The following is a 10,432-nucleotide window of genomic DNA, read 5'->3' as shown; positions in this document are numbered from 1 at the left end:
ACTGTTTTTGATCTATATACGATTGATAATTGATTTGTATGTCGCATATCCCTGCTTAAGCTTGCTTAATAAATTTATACTACAAAATTCTAATGAGGTTGGTGGACATTGGAATTAATAGAGTCATTTAATCTGTGTCCAGTTCTTTTAATCAAGGTAAAACTAACGTACATGATTCCAGTAAATAGGAGGCTTCATAATTTCCTTTGGTGAGAGTAAATAATGACCCTGGGACTTACATCTAAGTCACTAAACATAATCTAGCCGGTTCCAAGTGCAAGTTATGATTTAGAAAGTGGGCTACCGTTAACAGAAGTGCACTGTTATCCTTTGCTGTATTTTCTACAGTTAAATACCACAAAATGCCCAGTAAAACTACCATAAGACATCTTTACAAGTAGTTACTGTAATTTGCATTGCATTATGGGTATAGTACATAGTATTACAGTAACTTACTGTATGTTTTGAATTTGCAGTAATTTACTGTTTACACATTACAGTAGTGGTACTGTACTTATAATATACAGTAAGAATTATATTTGATTCCCAACGGTCATCATACACTGTTAGCCTTTGCTGTATTTATTACAGTTAAATACCACAAAATGCCCAGTAAAACTACCATAAATAGGGTGACCATATTTTCAGTTGGGAAAACCAGGACACGTTGTAGCGAGGGGGGGTCTGAAAGCGGGGAAACTCTTTTGTAAATAGTAGGTAAACATACATTTGCGCTTTCGTATGTTGTTGGCGTACTGACAGCCACGCTATCTATCTTCTGATTAAGAACAGGGCTGCCCGCACTGACGCGGCTCAGGGATTACGTCACACGCAGGGCCGTGCGCAGTGCCCTAGTGCCTGTAAATATAATGGTCCAATGAAGGTAATTTAAAAAACAGGACATTTCCTCACTTTCTAAAAAAAACCCGGGACGCCCGGGACAGGACGTGAAATACGGACATGTCCCGGGAAATACGGACGTTTGGTCACCATACCATAAGACATCTTTACAAGTAGTTACTGTAGTTTGCATTGCATTATGGGTATAGTACATAGTATTACAGTAATTTACTGTATGTTTTGAATTTGCAGTAATTTACTGTTTACACATTACAGTAGTGGTACTGTACTTATCATATACAGTAAGAATTATATTTGATTTCCAACGGTCATCATAGCTGCTTCATCGTGGTTCCCTGTTTCTGTATTTTTACTCCTTTAGTGGTTAACATATTTTTAAGGCAGAAAGAGAGCATGTACTTTTGTTTTGTTCACATCCTAGCTAACATTAACATGCAGTTTATCTAGCTACGTCATCAAGCGTGGCTTCGCTTCCAACTGTTTTCTGATGACGTTTGTTTTAAACTCCGAAGCTTTTTCTCTCCAAGTGCAAGTGCAGCTCTGTCTCCGTGCTGTGGGCTCACACTGCTTCAGCTCTTCAAGACAGGTAAAAAAACACTTCTTAGAAAACTGATTGAAGCCAAAACCTAGTCTGGAAATGTACATTTTAGATGGAGTTAACGTAGCTTATAGCACGTTAACTTATAGCTGGTTTGTGCTGGTTAGCCTGGTAACATAACGTTACCTTTACGTTACTAACTCTGGTGTTTTATATAACTGGCATATTGCAACCTTATAAGTTATGTGTCTGTAAATGAGGTGAAAGAAAGGAAAATATGATGGTGTTATTTTTTGAGCTGGTTCGGAATTAACATTAGCTAAGGTGCTAATTTTACCGTTGAAGGTTTTAGCTTGACTTTTACCGCTTAATCTTCCTCGGGCGGCTTTGGGTTGAGATGAGCTCAGTGCTGAGTGTCTGTTAGCATTGTTGCTACATCCTTTGTCGAACAATATAACCTTAACTGATAATTGATCCCCCCCCTTCTCTTTTTTTTTTTACATCTAATGACTGTTCATTTGTTTAAACCATGATCTTGCAAATGTTAAAAGTGCAGATTAGCTACGTAGGTCAGCAAGGATGAATTTCTAACTTTGTTCTTTTTTTTCCTTTTCTTCAGATGACCTTTTTTTTAAACTCCTAAGCTTTTTCCCTCCAAGTGGCTGTGCAGTTCTGTCCTGCTGACTGCTAACATAGCTTCATCTCTTCAAAAGACAAGACAACAGGTAAAAAGACAGCTCTTCAAACATATTTGAAGCCACAAAATAGTCTGGAAATGTAGAGGAGCAGCTAACCTAATCTATAACTTTGAGCTTGCTACAGCTGGTTAGCCTGCTAAAGTACCATTACATCTCCAACATAGTGTATAAGAGTCTGTAAATGAGGACAAAGGTGAAAAACATTAAAGTGGTTTCTGTTATTTTTTGAGTTTGTTCAGCCACAGTGGCAGGTGGACAAAAAAGTTAATTTCCAACCCTGGTTACACATAAGGACTGTTCACATGTTTAAACCATGCTCCTGCAAATTTAAAGTTAAGTCAGTACTAACAGGTGCAACTATGTACAGGTGTAAATTCTGCAGCATTTGTACTTCAGAATTTACAGAATTTTGTAGTCATGTGAAGAAACATCAACACACAGCTAATTATCGGTTTGCATGTGGAATAGAGCAATGTCCTGCTTCCTTCAGAACATTTTCTGCATTCAGGTCCCACATGCACAGGAGTCACCGCCATTGCAGAAGTCAGACTGAACACTTGTGGAATGCAATGCTTTAAAAAATGCATTTAGCCCCACAAACTGTCATTCACATCCGCTGTTTCAGAGTGGTAGCAGGATGTAGGGGTAAAATCTAGTCTAGTCTCCGGGATGAGGTTCTCAAAAACCTGTTGTAATCTGGGTGAACTGGCCCTTTAAATATAAATTACTACCAGTAATTCATATTTAAGAGAGTTTTCCTTTTATGTTTTAAAGGTATCTTCCACCAAGATGTCTGTTGAACAGGAAATGACCTTACCCACTACACCAAGGGTAATCATGCTTGGTAAGAGGAATATTTTCTATCACTATAATTTTTTCGTAGCAATGTATGTAATTGTTATGGTAGTCTGTACTTTTACTCACTAGCGTTAGCCTGACAAGGGTTTGTCTATTTTAGGAAATAGCTTGATGTCTGCAACCCGGTGGATGGTCAGTATGGAGGAGAAGGTATTTTTCGAGCCTGAGCAACTACATGACTTTGCCAGCGTCCTTGCTGTCTTTTTTGGGTCATATTATGTCTTCAATCTGGAGTATCAGGAGTCAGCATCCACCACGCTGGAGATGATACAACGGTAAGTACTCTACACCAAGCCATTTATGAATTAAATTTAATGACAGTTTGACTGATGATGAAGAACCATAGCTGATTGCTGTATTGTACGTCTTCATTAAAAAAGTACAATTAATATATTTTATTTCTGTTAAAAGATTCTTTGTGAGGATCAATCCAGATGTTGGTACCAAATGCACAGCCAAAGTCGGTACAAGCTGCAAGACGGGAAGTCTTGTCAAGAGGAAAGTAGTCAGTGTCAACTCCCAGATCACCACCTTCTTCCAACAACTTGCTGAATTTGAATGGAGGACTTCCAACTAGGTAAGTATTTTACCAAATGTAAATGTTTATTATTTTGTTGTCTTTTCCTCCTATCTTGCATGCTCTGACTTTACTTTAGCCTTTATAATATGATTTTAATGATTATTTATAAATGGCATGTGATTCCTACACAATAGCCCTTTAGAGTAGCCTGCATCGTTTCTGTGTCCGTGGTAAAAAGTGGATGTCGCTGCATCCCTTAATAAATCACAGAAATGTATAAGTGTGTAGTCGTTTAAGTGTGGTGTATTTTTATACTATGCAGTTTTCAGTTTATTAGGCACACCTTTGCAGTAATCCGTCAGCACCAACAAAATGACTAAAATCTTTTGAATTACTGAAGACTGACTGACTGACTGCTTTTGCCATAAACAATCCAAAAACCTGAAGTGAAGCCAGTCCTGCTCATTCTTTATGCAGCTTCTATTATCACTTCAGTCCAATTGATTTTTTCTTTAAAACAAATTATCAACTTAATGCTGCTTTATGACAAAGATTTTATGCATGTGAACATTGTCACTTCAGCTTAATTTGTCAACTTCCTGTCGATTTGAAAATGTAGATAACTTCCTGACCATCTCATGACCTCCCACATTGTCTGTCTTATTCTTTACAGTTCAGCTTCCACAAGATGGATCCCACTGCTTTTGTTTGACGAATGGAATAAAAGTTCTTCTGATGTAGGAAATGTGTTCTATGGTTTTGTTGTTTTACAGCACATTATATTGTATTGTGACATTGTTTTTTATGACATTGCGAATATGTAAATGGATTTTATTTCTACAAATCTGCTGAAAATAAATGCCTGTTATTCACAGTACTTGGACTAAAATTTCTTTTATGAAATTTTTCGGTTTATGGTAAAATATTCTTATCTTAAAGAAATGTAAACTTTAATTTGCAGTAAAACTCTGACATTATGTTGTGAAACAAGTTTACAGTAGACCAGCTTTACTATAAAATACAATTACTGTATTATACTATAAACTACATTTACAGTAATGCAGTTATAACTGTAAAGCACACTCACAGTAAAAAATTAACTGTGAAATATCATAACAGTAAAGGTACTGTAGAATGGTAATTACAGTAACTTACTGGCAACACTGTTGCCAGTAAGAGTACTGTAGAATGGTAATTACAGTAACTTACTGGCAACACTGTTGCCAGTAAGGGTACTGTAGAATGGTAAATACAGTAACTTGCTGGCAACAGTGTTGCCAGTAAGTTACTGTAAAATTACAATAAAAGGTCTAACAGTGTGGTTATTGGAATTATGCAGCTGCGAGGGCTACTCAGCTGATTGTTTCTTAACTGTAAAGGGTCATAACTTCTGGATTGGAGGTAGTTAGAGCTAGACGAATCACTTTCGCCACCAGTTTAAATAGATTATCTCTTATAGAGTACTTTTAGGGTAATACCCAGGTCTCAGAGATTTTCCGGACCTGTTAGACGGAGAACTGGTCAGTAGGCAGCCCTGTGAAGTTGTGAGGAGAGGGCGGGGCTGACTATTGCAGGATAACCTACAATATATATATATATATATATATATATATATATATATATATATATATATATATATATATATATATATACAGGGGTTGGACAATGAAACTGAAACACCTCTCATTTTAGTGTGGGAGGTTTCATGGCTAAATTGGACCAGCCTGGTGGCCAATCTTCATTAATTGCACATTGAACCAATAAGAGCAGAGTGTGAAGGTCCAATTAGCAGGGTAAGAGCCCAGTTTTGCTCAAAATATTGCAATGCACACAACATTATGGGTGACATACCAGAGTTCAAAAGAGGACAAATTGTTGGTGCACGTCTTGCTGGCGCATCTGTGACCAAGACAGCAAGTCTTTGTGATGTATCAAGAGCCACGGTATCCAGGGTAATGTCAGCATACCACCAAGAAGGACGAACCACATCCAACAGGATTAACTGTGGACGCAAGAGGAAGCTGTCTGAAAGGGATGTTCGGGTGCTAACCCGGATTGTATCCAAAAAACATAAAACCACGGCTGCCCAAATCACGGCAGAATTAAATGTGCACCTCAACTCTCCTGTTTCCACCAAAACTGTCCGTCGGGAGCTCCACAGGGTCAATATACACGGCCGGGCTGCTGTAGCCAAACCTTTGGTCACTCGTGCCAATGCCAAACGTCGGTTTCAATGGTGCAAGTTATCTCAGACAACAGGGAACGGAGGTTGAGGTGCCAGAGATACCATCATGGCAGGACAAGCCCCTACATGGGATGTACCACCAGCAAATAACCCAAGTGGCTGATATCAGTAAATCCTACCAATGGCTGGAAAAAGCTGGACTCAAGGACAGCACAGAGGCCCTCATCCTGGCCGCCCAGGAACAGGCCCTAAACACCAGAGCAATAGAGGCCCAGATCTACCACACCAGACAAGACCCAAGGTGTAGGTTGTGCAAGGAGGCCCCTGAGACAGTCCAGCACATAACAGCAGGGTGCAAGATACTGGCAGGGAAAGCGTACATGGAACGACATAACCAAGTTACAGGCATAGTGTACAGAAACATCTGTGCAGAATATGGACTGGAAACCCCGAGATCAAAGTGGGAAACACCCCCAAAGGTGGCGGAGAATGCCAGAGCTAAGATCCTGTGGGACTTCCAGATCCAGACAGACAAAATGGTAATGGCGAACCAACCAGACATTGTCGTAGTGGATAAACAACAGAGGAAAGCCGTTGTGGTAGATGTAGCAATACCAAGCGACTGCAACATCAGGAAAAAGGAGCACGAGAAACTAGAGAAATACCAGGGCCTCAGGGAGGAACTGGAGAGGGCCTGGAAGGTGAAGACCACAGTGGTGCCTGTGGTCATCGGGGCCCTCGGGGCAGTCACCCCCAAACTGGACCAATGGCTACAACAGATCCCAGGAACAACATCAGACATCTCAGTCCAGAAATGTGCAGTCCTTGGCACAGCCAAGATACTGCGCAGAACCCTCAAGCTCCCAGGCCTCTGGTAGAGGACCCGAGCTCAGAGGATAAGAACCACCCGCGGTGGGTGAGAAGGGAAAAAATATATATATATATAGTCAGGGAAAGATTAAATCTTTTTAATCTTTTTAATATCGTCTTTTAATTTCCTAATCTGTCAACTGACTGATCAGAAAAATATTCTTTCAGAGGACAGAATAATTCTCTAACTGTCATCCTCTATTTGATAATGAAACAGAAACTATAAACGGCTTTTAAATCCAAGTACACCTCGCTGCAGCAAACAGAATGGGGCGGGGACGGACAACTCATACCTTATATGGAAATAGGGGGGACGGACCACTGTCAGTCTCATACCTTATATGGAAATGGGACTATTTCATTCCGGAAATGAAGGGGGCGCTAGTGACACTATTTCCTGTACCGACCGTGTTATAATAATTATACTAATAATAACGTATTTTATTTGACAACGCCTTTTAAAACACCCAAGAACACTTTCAACATTAAAAATACAAATTAAATAGTAAAGAAATGGCTACAAAACGTGATATGTCACGTGGTATGTCTGTCACGTGGTAAGTCACTTTTTTATTTCCAAATCTTTATTAAATCTTTATTTAAAATTATATTAGTAACAAACAATCTAGAATAAGCAACAATAAGGAAACATTATGGAGATGTATTTATGTATCCTTACACCCAATCTATCTCAAACAAAAGTAATAAAACATAAATCAAATCAATATTTTGGAGACAAATGTACATTACATTAAGAGCACATTTATCCATCCATTAATTATCATGAATTATCCCTATAGTGGGTCATGAGGGCTGCTGACCCTGGACAGATCGCCTGTCCATCGCAGATTAAGAAAACAGATATAAACAAATGAAGTTCAAATAATATATTTTGATGTTGTGAATGGTACTCTTAAAATAAATAAGTTACAATCTAAAATATAATAGCCTGTTAGAAAAATTATCCTCCTGTTCATTTACTCATGAGTTTATTTTACAAGTTATGTTTTCATATTATTCTTTTCATATTATTCTTTTTATATTATTACTCTCATATTATTCTTCTTTTTATATTTACTTAACTTTTCTTTCTTTTGTAGTATATTATTAACTTTGTTTAGGATGTTTGCTTGGAAGCTAAAAACGTTAAACATTCATGTGTTATTAGTTCCATCTGTAACTGATTAGTTGTGGTCAGCCACATGCCCTTGTAAGGGCATGTCCATAGGAGGTTCCAGAATGTAAAGACGGTTGGTCAATTCTCTGTGTGACTGTGTGAAGAAGCCCAACCTCCTTTTTCTATACAATAAAGAGAAATGCAAAGAAAGAACTGGCAGAATTGAGTCCAGACAGTGTTTGACAGCGATTCGTCGCGTCTGTTCTCAATTCTCCTATTCTGCAGAAAAGAAATTAAAAGAAACCTAATCTCTGTCTCTGGCTGATTCTTTGCAGGTTATGACAAAATAAACCTATCATAGCCTCTGGCTTATTAAATAAGAACTAGATGGTAAAGAGGTTTGGTCTGTAAAACATTTAGTCAACAATTTTGGCCAACTTAGTACGTCCATTCACAGAGCACTTTTGTTGTTTATTTGCCAAATATTTTTCTTATTATTCACATTGTGAATATAATTTACAAACAAACCAAAGGACTTCTGAACTTCTAACAAGTGCCATTCAGAAAACTAGAATATTTTTGGTTGCAGGTGACCTGGCTCAACTGTTATCATTGTTTACCATAATGTCTCATTGGAAACTTTTGCTATAAGGACTCCAGTTCAACCAGTAAACTGATTGGTGTCCCACTATTCCATTTAGAAATTCCATATCAATTCTATCAATTGCAATCGATTCATAAAATAAAGCCCTTAAATATCCAATTGTTGCAAAACCCAAAGAGATTAATTAAAACTTTAAATGTAGCTTCAACCTGGAAAGACTCACACAGAGAGAAAGTTTTAGAAAGTTTATTTGACAAGAAATAATCTTTGGCCCTCGGACCCCGGCAGTAGACACTGCGCTGGTAACTGCCAGAGAGAATGATCTTTGTTCTATATGAAAACCTTTTTGAATAAAGTCACTGGTTACATAAATTAAACCAGTGTGTAAATTCTAACTATAACTGTCTTCATCTCAGCTGCTCAGCCAATCACCTGATCATGTGTCTCCATCCCAGCCTAACGGCGCCGGGCTCATCTCTCTTCATAAAGTCCGGCTCAGGATACCTTTAATCTTATGTTTGTATTATGACTTTGTAACCGAACAATATGTTTCTGTATGTGCTTACTTTATTACAAAAAAAACCAACAGTTGATTCTGTTAAAACATAAACTTAGCTGTATGTCAGGTTTGTAAAGAAAATTTGTATTGATTCCAGTCATTGTTCAAAATGTATAGGAAACATTGTATTTACACATATAAAATATTGCAAGTTATTAGCTTTGCTTGCATTTAAAATGTTTAAAACAAGGTTATCCTATTGTTAAATAACGCTGTTCCAATATATTTACAACTACTTTATTGGTTCTACTCTCTCCAACAAATTACAGCCACAATGTAACTTTGTGTGGAAACGGCACCATTTCTATGAAAACTAAATAATGTAAATCAACTGAGCTACAACAAAAAGAACATTCAAAAACGTAAATAATATTGAAAGAACACATTATTAAAAAAGGATGACTGCACAAGTCAAAAGGCAAATATTATTTAGCAGAAATGATTTAAAATGGCATGTCACAAAAAAAACTAACAATGTGTGACAACTGAAATGTGTGAAAGACTGAGGAAAGCAACTAATATTCTCCTTGCATTCAGTATTGACAGTCAGTGCAGTGTCCAGGTCGGCCATCACAGCAGTAACCAGGGTACTCTCCTCGTCTTCCATCGCCGGTGAAGCCCACAGTCTTTATATTACCGGTGGCAGGAAGAACACGTTACAACCGCAAAAGGAATCCGGTTTTCTGCCGTGAATGTTTTTGAAAATGTTCCCCAGTTGATCTCACCTGTTAATGAAAAATCGATTTCATGTAGTTGAAATCTAATTTCACATGTTTTAGGTGAAAAAAGTCAAAGGTCCTTCCTTACCATCCAGCCAAGCAAAGTGAGTCTTCTTCCTGAAAACTGGCTCAGACTCAACGGCTTCAAAGCACCTGCAGGTCAATGCCAAGGTGAGGTAAGCTGAGTCTCCCTGTGCTAGCGCCACCTCCTGGAGAACAGCTTCAAGAACATTCAGAGGCATCTGAAAAAAACAAAAAACCAAACAAAATAAAAAATCACATTGCACATTATGATCAGTAAAACAGTAGTTAATAATAGCCATTTCACCAAATACTTTGTTACTCTTACTTGTGTAGTTTATTGCAGTTACTTACTAAAACTATATTGAAGTTGTGCTACTCGTCATTAGAGTATCACATCTGGGTACTACACCCAACTATAATGGCTGCTGTTAGTTTATAAAATATATTAGACTTTCCAGAAATTTAACATTGGTGTACAAAACATATTTAAAAAAGATCAACCTTTAAAAATAAAAGAGAAACACTAGAAAACTGGTAAGTATGTAAAACATGTTTTATATTTTTCAAGTGTAGTTATACATACCGTTATGTTGAACCATAGCAGTTTGTGCTAAATGGTTCTGTAGCTTGTATTAGCAAAGGGAACAGCAGTATTTATCGTTCATGTTGCAAATAGATACGTGGATCTGTATAATGAAAATAAAAAATAAACTTGGAGCATAAAATACATTTCTCAATTATACATGTTATCTACTTTTCTATTTTTATCTAATGGTGCCCAGCGGGATAATAATTAGCTATGCTACATGCTAAAATTAGCCTTCCCCTGTATGAATTACGAATTTCACTAGTTTACAGCTCTTAATTATATTTTCAACC

This window comes from Xiphophorus hellerii, chromosome 18, assembly GCF_003331165.1.
Source record: "Xiphophorus hellerii strain 12219 chromosome 18, Xiphophorus_hellerii-4.1, whole genome shotgun sequence".
NCBI classification, from domain to species: Eukaryota; Metazoa; Chordata; class Actinopteri; order Cyprinodontiformes; family Poeciliidae; genus Xiphophorus; species Xiphophorus hellerii.
Note: the sequence above shows the minus strand (reverse complement) of the source record.